Genomic DNA, 17,859 nt, shown 5'->3' on the forward strand with positions numbered 1-17,859 from the left:
TGCTGAAATTATGTTTCAGTGACATAAAGTGCATTGCAAACCTGACTGCAGAACTCAGAATAAAAAAAATCACAACTCTGGCAGCATTGCAACCCCCTTTTTCAAAGGCACTGAAAGGACCCTATTAAACTATTTTTTTGAGGACTTCTTAAGGATGATGAGAATGTCTACCTATACCACCCTTTCAGGCAAGGAGTTCCATCTCTCTACCAAAGATGTTAATTCCTTCCACTTTTCTTTATCTAGGCTTCTCATAATTTTATGCACCTTAGCCTCCTCTATTCTAATTAAAACAGCCCAAGCTGATATAATTTTTCTTCATTGGTAATTTATTCATGCCCTGGTAACATCCTCATAAATCTCCTCTGCACACTCTCCAGTGCAATCACATCTCTCCTATAGTGTTTCATTAAGTATGGTGAGCTTCATTTGCTACTACTATGGAATTCAACAAGTCTCTTAAAATCAGAACAGAACAATGGAGGTGAAATCAACTAGGAGTGAAAAAAAACTTTGAGAGAAACTGGTTTCATTAATGGAGTATTTAATTAGCATGTCCACTCTTAAGTGAACTAGACTATATGTACTAGTACCAGTATCTCACTTCAGCCTGAATGCACACACTGTAAAATTAGGCTCTTCTATTTCTGTTTAGAAATGCTCATTGTATCAGGCTGTCAGTGAGATGAGAATGCAGCTGATTTATAAGCAATTAAAGCTACAGGCCTCCTGCACTCCTTGTAAAATATAGCATCCCTCTCAATAAGCAGCTCACTGGGTCGTGATCATAGTCTGAAATAATTGACCCACAAAGCGTGCACATCCATTCAATGTAAATTGTTTTAAAGACTGCGTGTGATGGAAAAATAAATTAATACAATTTTATGAAAACATTTAAAGTAATTTTAAATTTTATATAAGACGTGAACAGTTGCAGCGTTTTTCACTTAGAATACTCTTTGGGAAGACAAAAGGTTGGTGGGGCAAATCTCAGTTCCTAATGGCCATCTTATGAATGCATATGTCTGCAGTTTGACTGTTTCAGGCTCACCTGCAATGTTGCCATTAAATGATGGCACAGAAGGGAGCTATTCATGCCATCATCTGTGCATTCTGAAAGAGCTTTCCAATTAGTCCCACTCTCTTTCTTTCTCCCTAACATTGTAATTTTCTCGTCTGCGTTAGCTCCTGGGATTCAGGTATGAAAAATGACACCTGGATGAGATAACAGAGGGCTGTCAATATATCAGCATAATTCTGTTCCATTCAAGAGGAGATAAAATATTCAACAAATAGCAAAAGAAATTAAAGGGAGTTTGCATTTATAGAGTACCATTAATCTTGAAACTTGAATATTAGTTCTGTTTGAGGACCCACAATCGTGATCCTTTTAAAACTAAAATATAAATTCAATGGAGGGTGACATTTAAATCATGGGAGTATAAAGCAGATGGCAGCATAAATGACACCTGTTATATATTCAAGCCCATCTTCCTTTCAATCAACACAGGCACAACAGGACAAAGATAAACTGAGGCCCAGTCTGTTCTCTGAAATGGTCATAAATGATGCCATGGCAAGATAGTTACAAACAAAAACAAATGCATTATTTAATCATAATCATTTCGCTAATAATGTGCAGAAATTGGTTGTCACCTTTCCTGTATTTGCAAGTGTTTAAATTTTTTAAAAACTTTGTTGGTTGTAAAACGTTCTGGGACATCCAGAAATCCTAAAAATTGCTGCATAAACGCAAGACTTTCTTCCTCCTTCCTATTGAAAAAAAATTGTAGATGTTTAAAATCTGAAATAAACCCAGAAAATGCTGGAGATACTCAGGTCTTTTTTCATCTGCATTGTGTGATTCTATGATAGGGAAACCGAGGGAAACGCTCATTTCGCGCCACTTCATAACTCAAATTTATAAATACACACATGCGTATATTTTACTTTGTTTCCTTTTGCTGTTTCACAGGACCTCCAACTCTGATCTTTCGCACTTTCAAATATTAATCATTGGCATGCTAACAGCAGCTGATTCCCCCCCCCCCCCCCCAAAAAAAATACTCGGCGGTTTGTTGTGTCTATGAGCAAGATCAGTTAACTTGTCTGCATGAAATTTGCTCTCTCCATAAACACGCACTTACATGGCAATATCGCCAGGAGGATCTGCACACCGCGTATGTCTTAATCGCTGAGATGCATGAAAATACGTCCTGAGAGTTTTAAAATATTGAGTGATAGTAATCGATAGGAACCCCCATTACCCTCGATGCCCGTGACTCCTAAAATTGACAATGCCAGCCTATTCCAAACTATAGAAGTCTCTTTAAAGGCCCTTAAGCGCATTACAGTTTCTGAATCAACGATTCGTCATCATCATCATCATCATTTCCACAAAAAAATCCTTAAGGCTTTACCGCCAAAATGACGCGGAGGAACCCCAAGGCCATGATATCATTGGTTGGCCTGTCCTGCCAACTGCATTTCTGCGGATTGCACTACCCTATTTCACCAGCTCCTTTTTACATTAAAATAAACCTAAAAAAATTGATCTTTAAAATGTTATTATTGTGTCGATCAAAACAAACCCGAATGCCTACACCCCCCACGTCCTATCTCTGAGAAGAAGGAACTGCCTTATTGGGATACAGGCGCACAAAGCGACGGGTGCGGGGCCATCTGCCGCTGTCAGGGGAGGGGTTCCAGGCGGCGGCACGTTACCATGGCAACACCGGGGGATTTCGTGGCGTTCTTTGGAGTTTCTCTCGTTTTTTTGGTTCGGATGAGAGGCAGCTGTTAGTGCAACACTCGGAAAGCAAAATGGAAAGCAAATATAAATAAATTACTCGAAACAGAAGTAGCAGTTCCTTGGACTGCAGCGTTACATGCCGGAAGATCGTGAGTATATATTTTTTTCAGAAAGTGGCGAAAGTCTCCTCAACGGGCGAATGGAGGAGCAGTTGGTCTGTGAATATAATGAGAGCCGCGTCAATCACCGGGGCTCCCTCGTGCTTCCTTTTTCTTTCGTTTGAAGAGAACGTTCCCCGGGAATCATGGAACGTTCCCCGGGAATCGTGGAACGTAAGTTGCGCGGCCGGGGCGCGAGCATTCGCACCACGTTTCACGTCGCCAGGCTGAGCTTGCACTCTGTATCACACCGAAATTCTCTCTTTATGTAAATTATTATTAAAACGCGCCTAGTGTGTGGATTTTTGACTTCTTTCACCAGCCCCCGTTAAAGACTATGCTTTCAGAAATATTTTTTAAATTTGGGAAATGTGTGCGTGTAAAGTTATTTATAACGTAGTAAGGCATTTTTTTATTTTAAAACGTTGCAAACTTTAATGTGTACGTTTGCATGAGAACAGTCGTAAGCGTGCGAAATTTCGCTAGATTTAGAAGCACGTAGCATTTTCTGCTTTGGGATTGCTGGGGGTTCAACTTTCAATCTCGATCGTTTTGTGTTTGTTTATACTTTAGGATGGCAAACGTGATGTTTTACGGTTTAAATTGGTAGGCTAAATGCTTTTAATCGGTTGGAAACAAAAAAAGAAAGTAGAGTTCACCATTTTTAATTAGAGTTTGTTTAATGGGGGCCCAGTATTGTAGGCCTTATCGAAAATGAGAAGCCGACAACTGAGTTCTCGATCGTGTCAGTTTCCTGAATGAGATATTGCAGCTTGTCGAGAGAGCGCTGGAAACTGACAGGTCCACGTGGTCGGATTGAGGAGACAGGAAGCGCCACCGCCCGGTCTCCCGGAGATGGCCCTCTTTTTTTTCTTCCCTAAAAATACCGTAGAGTGGATCTTCGTCATTTCCGCGTATCTCGCCATCGAAAATAAATGATTCCCAATCACAAACAGCTTGGCCGAACAACTACCGTGTGATCGATTCCTTTACGGAGATTTTGAACATTTTTTTTCCCTTTAGTGCTTAGTAAGTCTGTGAAATGCCCTTGTCAGAATACAGAGACTCATAAAAGAGACAGCATGAAAAAAAGGCCCTTCTGTGCACCAAGTCCTCACCAACCATCAACCACCCATTTACACTAATCCTATTTTACTCCCCATACATTCCCGTCAATTTCCAGTATTTACAACACTTTTTGTTTTTATTTTTAAATTTCCAGCATCTGCAAATTTTTTGTTTTTCATTATCTAGCAACCCGCATGTCATTGGTATGTGGGAAGAAAGTGGAGCACCTGGAGGAAACCCATGCAGTTACATGGAGAACATGCAAACTCCACACAGACAACACCCAAGGTCAGGATTGAACTTGGATCTCTGGTGCTGAGGCAGCAGCTCTACTAGCTGCACCACTGTGCTGCCCAAATATATAAACATTTATGTCACCCTGCCAGAAATTTAGTACAATTATTGGTAAAGCTGCATGTACATGATTGTCATACAAAGTTTACATGCTAAAGTCATGTTTGAAGGCATCATTAGGATTTTTCTGTCCATTAATAATATTCCTCTTGATGACAACAAAATGGTTCCTTGGGCAATGACTGCACTCCATTGTCTTTCAAACCACCTTTATGCACATTTCTAGATTGAAATATTTTTTAAAAAGCAGCAGGTGCTGGAAATCTGAACTATAAACAACAACTGCTGTTAATACCCAAAAGGTTGGACAACATATGAGAAAAAGAAAGCTAGCATTTTCAGTCAACTGTTAACTTTGTTTCTTTCTTCACTGATGCTGCTTGACCTGCTGAGTATTTGCAGCATTTTCTGTTTTTATTTCCAGTGTCCCTAGATAGTCAGTGTAAGATTTTATGGTAGTTAAAGGTAGTACAGGGTTGGTGCTGGAAGTGTATCATGGCCTGCTAGATCTTCTCATTCAAGAATTAAGTATTTGCAGACATTTCATTTGGAATGTCTCCTTGGCCATGGAGGCCAGTTGGATGCCCCTTCAACTGTCTGTATAAGTACACTTTAACCTATGTATAACACTGTATGTTAGTTCAGTAAAATGTTCTTGAAACATGAACACATGTTCCTGAGCTGTGACACAGTGGCAAATGTGACAATCTGCTGACTCCCAAATCCTGTTGCAAGAGATGTCATATAATCACTAATATTCAATGGGGGAGGTGGTATGTTATTTCTGTGTTTCTGAGCTTTACAATTTGCATGAGCAAGGAAGAAAGAAATAATTTAATGAATTTACATGAACTTGATTTAAAGTCATTCATGAACTTGATTTAAAGCCATATCATCATTATTATTGAATTGGAATTTATTCAACACCCTTTCCAGCCTTTACCATGCCTATGCTAAAACTTTTTTCCCCCATCTACATTAGTCCCATATGCTTTGCCTATTTAATTATTTGTCTGAATGTTTCTTAAACATAGTATTTATGTCTGATTCCACCACCTCCCTGGCAATGCATTCCAGATGTCAACCACTTCGTAACACACACAAAATGCTGGAGGAACTCAGCAGGTCAGGCAGCATCTATGGAGGGAAATAAACAGTCGACATCTTGGGTCAAGACCCTTCATCAGGGATGATCAGTTGCTGCCTGACCTGCTGAGTTCCTCCAGCATTTTGTGTGTGTGTTGTTCCAGATTCCAGCATCTATAGAATCTCTTGTGTCAACCAGTTCTTTTTAAAAAAAACTTACCCCTCAGATCCCCTTTAAAACTCCATCCTCTCACTTTAAAATGATGCTCTTTTATTTTGATACCCCTGCCATGAGGAAAAAGAGCTTGACTATCTACCTTATCTATTGCCTCCAATGATCTTATTTGTTTCTATCAGATCATCCAATGTCCTCCTTTGTCCAGCCTATCCAATCTCTCCCCATAACTAGTCTTCCAATCCAGGCAACATCCTGGTGAATTTCTTGCACATTTTTAAGAGGAAGTAACCAAACTTCTTTGATTTAGGCATTTTAATGATGTTTAAATGATCATTACCACCACCCCAGGGATTTTACTTACCATCAGTATTTTCATTCTATGTATGCTACTTTTCTGGCCTAAAGGGCAAACTATTCTCTGGCCCTTTCACAGGGTTGCTGTAATGTGGCTATTGCCAGATATTCAATTATCTGAGAACCACTCCCATGTATATTTTCTAAACACCATGTCATGAAAGCAATACAAATTCATAAGAGTTACAGGTTTTTGCACTCTATACTAACATAATGTAAATGCACTGTGTAATGAGGACAAACTCCAAGGCTGAGTACAAGGTAAATGGCAGGATTCTGGGCAGTGTAGAGGAGCAGAGGGATCTGGGGGTTCATATTCACAGATCACTGAAAGTCGCCTCACAGGTAGATAAGGTAGTTAAGAAAGCTTATGGGATGTTAGCTTTCATAAGTCGTGGGATCGAGTTTAAGAGCTGTGAAGTAATGATGCAGCTTTACAAAACTGTGGTTAGGCCACACTTAGAATACTGTGCCCGGTTCTGGTTGCCTCATTATAGGAAGGATGTGGTGGTGTTGGAAAGGGTGCAGAGGAGATTTACCAGGATGCTGCCTGGATTAGAGAGGATGGATCATGAGGAGAGACTAAAGGAGCTAGGGCTTTACTCATTGGAGAGGAGGAGGATGAGGGGAGATACGATAGAGGTATACAAGATATTAAGAGGAATAGATAGAGTGGACAGACAGCACCTCTTTCCCAGGGCGCCAATGCTCAAAACAAGAGGGCATGGCTTTAAGGTAATGGGTGGGAGGTTCAAGGGAGATGTCAGAGGGAGGTTTTTCACCCAGAGAATGGTTGGTGCATGGAATGCGCTGCCTGGGGTGGTGGTGGAGGCTGATACGTTGGTCAAGTTCAAGAGATTGTTAGATAAGCATATGGAGGAATTTAAGATAGAGGGATATGTGGGAGGAAGGGGTTAAATAGTCTTAGGTGTGGTTTGAAGGGCGGCACAACATGATGGGCTGAAGGGCCTGTATTGTGCTGTATTGTTCTATGAATTGACCTGTACGATCGGTTTGCAAGGCAAGCTTTTCACTGTACCTCGGTACAAGTGACAATAATAAACCAATACCATGTACACTGTTCAAGTTGCAATTTTGGTACTCAGTTGGCTTTAACTGGGGAGGAGAAAAATCAGCCAGGTTCACAATAATAATCACTATTGAGATGCTCCAGAAAAGTACAGATGACCATTGGGTATAGTCATTATGTTTATTAGTCAGGTAGATCTAGCTAATATTTACTCACTGTCTATAGATGCCCTTTTATCTCATGCAAGGTACATGAAGACTACCATTGCAAGGGAGACAATGTCTTTAGAACAGAGAAAGTTCAGAAAAAGTCATAACTATGCCAATGTTATATTGTAGATATTAAAGCTGCCATCATGACACAATACATTTTCTTTTAAATATAAAACCTCAATGTCATCTCAATTTTTCTTATTTACATTGTAGGTCCTGAATTGAAATGACTACCTTGTGCTGACATTGATCAAGTTAAGTCGTATTGAATCGATTAGAATACAATCTTCTTAGGTGAGTTTTGAAGATAGTGTGTAATGCTGTCTTTAGCAGCTGTTTTTTCTCTCTCTACCACTGTACAGAATTACTGTACCAACCTTGCACCTGTTATCCACCATTGCTGGCTCCTCTTTATGATCAATGTTGTGTGCTAGTTCTTTGTTGGATTCCCAATATCTCTGTAATAGTCCTTCACAATAATGTGTACCTTTTGAGCCAATTCCTTCTCAAAGACAAATTGTGCATGGTGAGTAGTAGTAAGATTTAAATTTATGACAATCTGATAAGCAATGGCATGTTGGTCACTAAAATGGAAAGCAGTGAACTGATGACCACTCCAGAGATTTGTGAACTTCACTTAGGCTGGATACTTCAATGCAGTACTGTTTCACCAGAAAAACAGCTTTCCTCTAGGTTGGATGTAAAACATCCCATGGCATTTTTTAATAAGAAGGATTGTTCTCCTGGTGTTCTGACCAATACTTCTTATCAACCAACAATGCCAAAAAAAAGTTATTTATCTTGTTCAAAATGGCTACTGCTTTTCCCATGTATCATAATGACTACATTTTAGAAGGATTTCTTAGCTGTAAAGTGCTTTGAGACAGCTGAGGTTGTGAAATGCTCTAAAGAAACTTTTTTTGTTTACTCCTCTGAATCACTTCAGATACTGATAGAAGAAATCAAATAGTCTGTTCTTGCTCCTCCACTTGGAAATAAATAAGAGTGAAGTTTCCCCATCTCATCATCAAACTGCCTAATGCTGCGTCATTCCACCTGGAATTCTGTTCCAGCTATTGGTGATTCTTTGCATTCCAGAATTCAACCTGACAACCATTGTTAAAGCATATTTTCACCAGTTTTATGCTATGACTCTAGATTTTACTTGGGTGTGGTGTTGCTCTCGGGTTTATTCATTTTCTGTTCTGGGAATGTGGAGATGAGCTTCTCCTGAAATTCCTGTTACTCATTTGGGCAGGGATTTCAGCATATCCACACACTGGTGATGTAATAATGTCAAAGAAAAACTGCATATGATGTTGTTTGCACTGGACTGCTGCTCTGTCCACCTGGTAATCTTTTGTGACAGAGCTCAGAACATAGTATCTGTTTTGGGAGTCTGCTGTTGAGTATGTGACGAATGTGGTTTCCAAAAGCAATGACTGACTGTAACAGTGGTCTCAAGGTTGAGAATGTTGGCCTAGGAAAGGACACTAATGTTGGTTTGCTTATCCTAACAGTGAACTTGGAGGATTTTGTAGGGATGGTATTGGTGGTATCTTGAGATGCTTGCTGTAGGTAGTTCAGGTCCCAGAAGTATATAGGAAAGCAGGGAATACTCCTACCTCGTAAACCATGACCAGGTCTAAGATTTTGATCTTCGAACACACTTTTCCTCAATCACCCAAAGTCTGTGCTGATACATTGAAGGCAATGGTGAATCCATCCTGAGAATGAGGTATTTCCCCTTTTTCAGGGTCTAACAGTGAACTGTTGTTCTATGGGTAGGTTGGTTAGGGACCTTTGTCGTATAGATGTTGAGGGTAAGACCCATCCTGTCATATGCTTTCAGTGATGCCATGGAGCTACCAACACGCACGTCTTTGGAATGCGCATGGAAACAGGAGCACCCAGAGGAAACTCGTGCAGTCACAGGGAGAACTTGCAAACGCCAAACAGACAGCACCTGAGGTCAGGATTAAACCCTGGTCCACGGTGCTATAAGGCAGCGACTATACCAGCTGTTGCCATGATTAGCCTTCTAGTGAAGATAGGGATGTTTGAGTGTTTTCCAAGGGGATTGATGTACAGTACATTTGGCTAATGGGATTTTTTTCTAGGGTTTGTGGATTTCGTGTTTCCGTGGTTCATTATATTAACAGAAAACATGTTTACATTTAAGTTCCTCACGTGAGCATCTACTATTAAGGAGACAGATAAAAGTGCATTTTATGTTTATTATATTTCAGTGAAGGAGCTGTCTATAGTAATCCTTCTGAATTGTAGAACACAGCTGCTTTATTATTGGCCTTTTGCAAAATCCGATTTGTTTTAAATTGAGTATCTATAATACAAAGAGGCATTAACTTCCTTCCTCCCCTGACTATTTTGACTTCTCTGTTACTTGGCCATTATGTGTGGTGCTTAAATAACGCATGTTGTGTCAGAGACTCCAGCATATGTTAAGTTCAGAGTGGAAGGACATCCTCCACTATGCACTCTAATGTAAACCAGACTGTACTTTTTTATCCTGTGATATTGGAGATCCATTCTGAGTCTGGTTTTTCTACAATTCTTTGTTTTGAGAATGTGGATGTGGTATCTAGGGTAAAATGTGGCTGATTAGTCACAGGGATATGGAGCATAAGACCTAAGAATGATTGGGGCCTACCTTGTACACCAGTGAGCCAAGATCCAAGGAATGATTTCCCACAAACTACCCAGCTGACTCTCCAGGGGACACAGGTTCTGGGAATGAATCCAGGATTCTGGGGCCTAGTTGAGCAACCAGGGAGCACAGATCCTGAGATGATTTCCAGATTTTGGGCCAGACTAACCCAAACCAAAACCCAAGCAAAGTGAAGGAAATTGCCAAGTATCAAAAAATAAAAATAGCTCATTTAGCATTATGCGATTTGCTTTGCAGTCTTTTGTCACATATTTATATCTTGACATGAACAAGAGGGAAACCGAGAGGAACATGAGGTTCTTTCCCCATCAATTCCCAAACTTGCAAACCAATTTTGACATCTTTCTCCCAATTCTTTAACCAATTTTGACATCTTTCTCCCAATTCTTTAACCAATTTCTAGGGGCGGAGTATCAAAACTGCCATTTTAGCTGCACACAATTCTGCACTCATACCTCAAATGTTTTCCCCAGTGATGTGGGAGGTCAAGGGTAAATGTAGCCTAACAGACACTGGGAAAACCTCTGATCCAACTGCAGTGGCTGCAGAAGCAAACACTGGTTCCTTCCCCTGGTGGAGGGGGTGGAGGGGGGGGGGGGGTAGAAAATGTTCAAAAAACGGGATAAAGTGTGTCATTTACTGTTTCACTACAGGGCAGCTAATTTTCCATTTAAGTGTGGGCCATCTCATGTGAACATTAGGAATTCTTGATTTATGACCTTGTTTAGGGCTATTTCAGTGGCAGAGATAAAACGCTGATTGGTGAGATTTAAAAACTAGGTTTTGACTCAGTTTTGGACCAGATTTGGGAGACGACAATCTGCTCATGGTTGGAGCAGAACAGGGAATTCGGAACTACAACTGGTAATTAAAACAGACAGTACTGAAGGAGAGGAATCCTGTTACAATGTCAGCTGATTTGGGGTCAGTTAAGTGGTCAGAAGAGGGGGATAAGGGACCAGGGCAAGATGATCATGAAGGAGAATAAGATAAATGCTGAGAAGGGACAAGAATCAGGGCTCAGGCAAAGTGGATCCAGGGATCATGTTTATTTTCATGGGGCTGGCACAAGGGAGTAACAGCAGAAAGGATGGTTTTAACCTTAGTGAGAAAATTCATGACGATAGAGCACACTGGAAGGGAAATAGCTAGGCAGAAGGTTCTATTAGCAAAAATAGGAAATGGAGGAAAGCAAGTGCATGAAATATTTAAACTCTAGATTGGTTCTGGAGCAATGGGTAATTTTCACACTGGAAAGTAAGGCCACATCCACTTGACAATGAATGATCAAATCAATAATTGATGAGGCATGCTTAAGTCTCCACCATTTGGATGAGAAAGTGGAAGGTGAGGACCCTACTTGAGTCTTAACCAGCAAACGAGACAATTTAAACATTTTATTGTGTTAAAATGTACTAAGGGTGGGCTGAAGAAGTGGTGAGCAAACTGATAGTTACTAGAAGTAACATGGTGACTGGAAGGCAAAAGGAGGTTTGGGATTTGAACTTGCAGATTTGAAAAAAAGTTTGACATAGCCCTATCTGTGATCAAGATCATGGAAACAGGAAGACCAATGAGATGTCAATGCCAGGCATAGCTGTAATTATAAGTATGAGGGTCTATATGGAATGACAAGATTAGGAAGAATATGGAAGTAAAATCTGAGCAGGAAAGGGGTGTTGAGATGGAAATTGAATTTTCTGAAGACAAGGAGACCAAGAGAGTGAAGGTGGGGAAAAACTGAGGATCATTTGGGAGGAGTGTGAATAGGAGTAAGCCATCTAGCCCTTTAAGCTTGTTCCACCATTTAACAAGATTGTAGCTGATCTTCCAACTCTGCTTCATTTTCCTGCACTATCCCCATTTCCCTTGGTTCCTATAATATCTAGCAATCTTATCTAGAATCTTACCTATGATATCTAGTATGTTATAAGACTATTGAATGGACCTCTTGTATGACAGGATAGATTCTTGACCTCACAATCTACCTCATCATGGCCTTGCACCTTATTGTCTGCCTGCATTACACTTTGTCTCTAACTTTAATGCTATATTCTGCATTCTGTTATTGTTTATCCCTTGTACTGCCTCGATGTACTGATGTGGTGAAATGATGGGTATGGATGGCATGCGAAACAAAGTTTTTCATTGTCCCTCGTCTGTCAATAATATTCCAATTACCAAATCTATTGATCTATTTTGAATGAACTCGATGACTGAGCTACCACACCCTCCAGGGTAGAGAATCCCAAAGATTCACCACTTCTTCAGACATTTAAAAATTTTATTTACAGTGTGGTAACAGGCCCTTTCGGCCCAATGAGTCCGTGCTGCCCATTTTAAACCCCCAAATTAACCTACCCGTACGTCTTTCGAGTGTGGGAGGAAACCGGAGCACCCGGAGGAAACCCACACAGACACGGGAGCACGTACAAACTCCTTACAGACAGCGATGGGAATCGAACCCCGATCGCTGGCGCTGTAGTAGCATCGCACTAACCGCTATACTACTGTGCTGCAGCCCTAAATGGCCTACACCTTATTCTGAGACTGACCTTGGTTCTAGACTCCTTAGTCAGGGGAAGCTTTCTCCTTGCATCTACCCTGTCCAGTGCTGTAAGAACTTTGTAAGTGACAATGAAATCGCTTTTCATTCTTTTAAACTCTAGAGAATACAGGCCTAGTCTACTCAGTCCTTGCTCATATAGCCAAACCTATCATCCAGAAATCAGTTTAGTGAATCTCTGCTGCACACACTCTATGATAAGTATATCCTTTAAAGTATGGATACAAAAAACTGTACATAATACTCCAAGCACAGTCTCACCAAGGACCTATAAAATTGCAGGATGTCCCTGGGTAGCAAACGTGTTTCATTTTCACAGATGTTCATTAGTCAATTTTTGTCTGCAAGTTGGAAACAGCTATACACAGTCTCCCTTCTTGCAATTGTACTTAATCTCGTATCATCAGCAAACTTGGAATTACAAGATTTGGTCCCTCGGCCAGCTCATTTATTTAGATTGTGAATAGCTGAGACCCAAGCACTAATCACAGTGGTATCATTCTAGTTATAGCCTGCAAACCTGAGAAGGACACTTTATTTCCACTCTTTTTGTTTTCTGTCTGTTAACTAATTCTCAATCTGTGCCAGTATATTACACTGAATTCCATGTGCAATAATCTTGTTAACCATCTTCTTGTATGGGACAGACCTTAATGAAGGCCTTCTGAAAATCTAAGCACACTGTAAGACAGGAGCAGAATTAGGCCATTCAGCCCATCGAGTCTGCTCTGCCATTTGATCATGGCAGATTTATTTTTCCCTCTCAGCCCCATTCTCCTGCCACACCAAATGCACTGGTCCCCTCATATCTATCCTACTAGCCACATCATCAATTAACCCCATTAGTTTAGTCAGACATGATTTTTTCCTTTCATAATTCCTGCTCAGTTCTTTTTTTTTGTTAGGTGTTCAGTCCTTTTTAAATTCCAGCACTTGCCCAGCAAAGGTTAGGCTAATAGGTTGTTAGTTCCCTTTTGTTCCTCTTAAATAAATGGTCACATCTGCTACCCTCCAGTATGCTGGAATTATTGCAAAATTCATATCATTTCAAAAGATGATAACCAGTGCATCCACCATCTCCACAGCCATCTCTTTCTCACCCGTCCATCCCAATAGGCACCTGCTGTCCCATCTGTGGTAGAGTTGGATCTATAAATGTTTAGAATGACTTTTATGAGTTTATGAATAGCAACACCAAATACAAAGTCGAATTCTTGCAGCTTTCTTAACCATCTCCTTAACTTGTCCTACCATCTTCAAAACTTTATAAATCTGCATTCCATCCTCCATTCAAATGAACTTTTTAAAGTCTCTCTTGAAGTGCATCACTTGAAACTTAAATCATGTCTACCCAGATCACAATACTCCTTTTAGATTTGAAGCATGGAATTCCATGTCTAAATCTTCTCATCTCTACCTCTCTCTCTCTTTTAAGATGGTCCTTAAAACCACCATTTTGATTGGCTACCTGTTTGATTAATTTGCTGGTCTTGATGTCAGATTGTATTTGATAACACTAGTGTGAAGTGCCTTAGGATAATTGCACAACATTAAAGGTACTCCATAAATACAAATTGTTGCTATCATCCATCCTAAATGGCTCCACCTTTTCCAAAGTTACATTTGTGTCTGGGTATCCCCTGAGATTGTGTACACTGCTGTTATGCTCAAGGCCTTTTGAGATCAGTGGGCACTGTAGGGACTCGTATGTTTGAATGGTACACATAGTATCAGAGCACTCATGGAAATAAAGGAAATGAAAAACAGAGTGGGAGAACTGAAAACAATAACTTCTATCAGTGGAACAGATAGACATCAGAATCAAGCTCCACATAGAGCAGTGATCGTGTGGGGAAAAACAGAAGGATGTTTAGGCTTTGGATTTGTTTTTGTAGGTTCCTTTTTGAATTGAAATGGGTGGGGCAGAATTTAATGGCTGGCTGTTGAATTGCTGAAGCAGGTGAGCATTGTGTTGCTAATTAGATATTTAACTAAATAGCCACTCAACAGCATGGCTGATGTCTTTAATGGAAAAGCTCTGGGGAAAAGGACAGAGCTGTAAATAAGGCACTTTTACGTATGGTGTTATCTTGATTAAGTGCATTGTTTAATTGTGTATCCATACAAGAGATTGAATATTTTTCAATTGACCTAGTTATCAGCTTCACAGAAAACAAAAAAAAGCACACTTTTTTAAAATCTACTGTGTGATTTAAGAATGTATTTTTGAGATTAGCATCAAACACGCAGTTAACGTAAATTATGGGAGCTTTTGTCTTTGTGAATAAGATTTCTTTGTTGTCCACTATTTAAGCGAGGTAATTCTTTGTCTTTTCCTTTCCCCTAGTTTAAATTACCTTTGGTTTCTGGTGCTCTAATTAATAAACAGTTGAATTAAATTTATTTTATTCACAGTAGTGATCAAACTAGATTAAATTCAAGTGCACTAATTTAGACCGAATCCAGTCTGTACTCTGAATTAACACTCCATTTCTGGAAAAATTCAACAATACATTTTTATTTACAGGATGAACAGAGGCTTGAGGTTCATGGGTTTGGAGCAATGTAAATGAGATTAAAGCCTCACTCACAAGGAGACTGAAAGCTTCACCCTCACTAATTGAGAGAAAATAAATGCACGCAATATTTCCTTGCATCTATATTTTAGAGTTGACAAAACCTGGAATTTAGGACCTCAAGATCCCTGGATATCTCAATATTTAAGTTTGCTTTTTCTCTCTTTTCAGTTTTTACTTCTAAACATTCTGTCAATTGTAGATACAATTTACTTAAGGAACTTTGGTCACCTTGTTCTGTGTGTTCATATATAGTAAGTACTTGCAGAGTTTCCAGTATTGTCAACTCAGCAGGAACTGCTTGGAGGTCTCTCTCTTTAAATCTCTTACTCTCTTTTGCTGCCTGGATTGCAAGATATTTATGAGGAGGGTGTTACTGATTCAGAATTCCAGAGAGATTCTAAACTCTCGCCCCACCCCTATGGCAACATCTCACCATTTTAGGGCTTTCATCTGCTTTGTATATTGATCATATTTTGTGTAGGTAAATCGGTTCTAAATTCTGTTTTTATTTCAGATAGCTAGCATCTGTAGTTTTTTGATTTCCATTAAATTTATCTATTAAAGTGCACATTCTCTTTTCTGATTCTCATCATTAAATATTCCAGATGAAATATTCCATTTCCTTACCTATTACACACATTTCCATGAAATCACTTTTGGGACACTTGTTTTTCTCAGGCTGAATAATACATGTCACTCCAGCTTTTCTTTAGAAATCAAAATATTGACATTTACCAGACTTGACTCTTTGTATTTTCCTAATTGCTTGAATATCTCTTGAGTTGGGTCTAGCCCCTGCGACAACTACTTAAGATGTGGCCTGTAAAAAAAACATTATATAGACTGTTCAGAACTTCTTACCTGTACTTCACTGGTTAGGTTATAATAACAATACATTTGCTTCATTGGTTGCTACTCTGAATTGTTTAGAAATGTTGACTTTTGAGCCATCAAGGCTCCATGGACCTTTTGGATCCTGAAATAAGCTTTCTTTCCTAAAAAAAATATATGGAGTAATTTTATCTGACACTGTTCAACTTGTGTACTTATTCTGATCTATTTACTCCATAATTTCTGAGTCAAATCCCTTGTTTGCACTGACCCTTCTGATTTATCATTATGCACAAATTTGGCTGCTTTGGTATCGGGATTAAGTCTAAGTCATTGATGTAAAATAGAATAATGGTGGTTCCAGCATCAAGCTGTGGAGCATCCCATTTATGATTTTTTTTTGTGTGTATCCCCTCTCTTTCACTTTCTGCCTCCCAAAAACAAAAACCAGGGTTGGGTTGTAGGAAGAAAACTGTAGATTTACACAATGCTTTTCATGACATCTGGATGTCCAAAGTACTTTCGTACAATTAATTACTTTTGAAATTCAGTCACTGGAGTTGATTATGCTTGGTTACTATTCATTATTGTAATTTCTGATACAAGAACATTGATCTGGAAATATTAACTCTGTTCCTCTTAAAATACACTACCTGATCTGCTAACTGTTTCCAGTTTGCCTGCACAGCTTTAGAGGCTTTCTTGATTATCTTATTACTTCTGCCAAACTTAATATATTTAAAATAAAAACAGATGGTTAGTGTTTATACAATTATGTAAAAAGGAAGAGATTGGTCAATGTAAATGAGGTTCTCTGGTAGGCCAAGTGATAACAAGGATTAAGGAAATGGCAGAGATGTGAACATATATACAAATCAGGAGCAGAAGTAGGCCCTTGAGCGTGCTCTGCTAACTAATAAGCTCATTGCTCATCCGTGTATTCCTACCTATCCCTTGTAACCTTTCTAGCCATTAGAATCTATCCATTTTCCCTTTTAAAAATATTTAAAGACTCTACCTTCAACACCCCTTTAGGAAGAGAGTTTTGAAGACTTGCTACTTGTGAGAGAAAAATATTCACCTCCACTGTGAATTAATGGGCAACACCTAATTGTTAAATAGTGACTCCTACATCTAGGTTGTCTCACAAAAGGAAACCTCTTCTTCACATCCACTCTGTCAAGGCATCTCAGGATCTTGTATGTTTCAATCAAGTCACTTACTCTTCAAAACCCCAGCATAGTTTGGTCAAACTCTCCTCGTAAGGCAACCCACCTATTCCAGGTATCAGTTTAATAAACCTTCCCAGAACTGCTTCCCGCAATTTGTACATCTTTCCTTAAATGAGGAGACCAATACTGTACACTGTGTTCCAGATATGATCTCATCAATGCCCTTTAGAAGTGAAGTATAACCTCTCTAATTTTGTATTCCATTCACCTCAGGAAAAAATAACAACATTATGTTAACTTTCCTGATTACATGTAGTATGTGCATACTAGCCTTTTGTGAACTGTGCACTGGGACAACCAGATCCCTCCATTTCAGAGCTCAGCATTTAGAAAATGTTTTTATGTTAAGTGCAAAAATGTACAATTTCACATTTTCCTCCTTTATTGTCCATTTGCCAGATCTTTGGTCACTCACTGAAGCTATCTATAGTACTTTGTAGCCTCCTCATGTCTTCTTATTAACTTGCTTTCCTACTTTGTGTTAGCAGCAAATTTAGCAGCCACACCTTTGATCCTTTCATTCAAAACATTTATACAAATTGCAAAAGGTTTAGGCCCCTAGCATGGCACACTACATGGTACATCTTGACAACCAGAAAAAGATGCATTTACACCTACCATTTCCTATTAGCCAGCCAGTTTTTTTTATTTTTGCCAATATGTTGCCTCCTACACTATGAACATTTATTTTCTGCAAAACCTTTGAAGTGCCATATCAAAACCTAATTGACCACAGCAACTATACTTCAATCATATTTATAAGATATCTT

At 39.4% G+C, this 17,859-nt stretch overlaps 1 protein-coding gene across 7 annotated transcripts in view; it reads left to right on the plus strand.

The window, feature by feature from the left end:
* The first annotated feature begins 2,548 nt into the window (after positions 1–2,548).
* LOC127568570 (forkhead box protein N2-like) overlaps positions 2,549–17,859 on the plus strand; it is a 51,662-nt gene continuing 36,351 nt past the window's right edge. Inside the window, exons 1-3 of one of the 7 annotated variants that reach the window (XM_052012478.1) lie at positions 2,549–2,901; positions 4,165–4,266; positions 7,406–7,486. The gene's annotated coding sequence lies outside the window, so the exon portion shown is untranslated. Of the gene's footprint in view, positions 3,085–4,164; positions 4,267–7,405; positions 7,487–9,044; positions 9,164–17,859 lie in introns of all 7 variants that reach the window. The other 6 variants (XM_052012481.1, XM_052012482.1, XM_052012479.1 and 3 more) reach the window with 6 other exon arrangements.

Source organism: Pristis pectinata, chromosome 3 (genome assembly GCF_009764475.1).
Source record: "Pristis pectinata isolate sPriPec2 chromosome 3, sPriPec2.1.pri, whole genome shotgun sequence".
NCBI lineage: Eukaryota > Metazoa > Chordata > Chondrichthyes > Rhinopristiformes > Pristidae > Pristis > Pristis pectinata.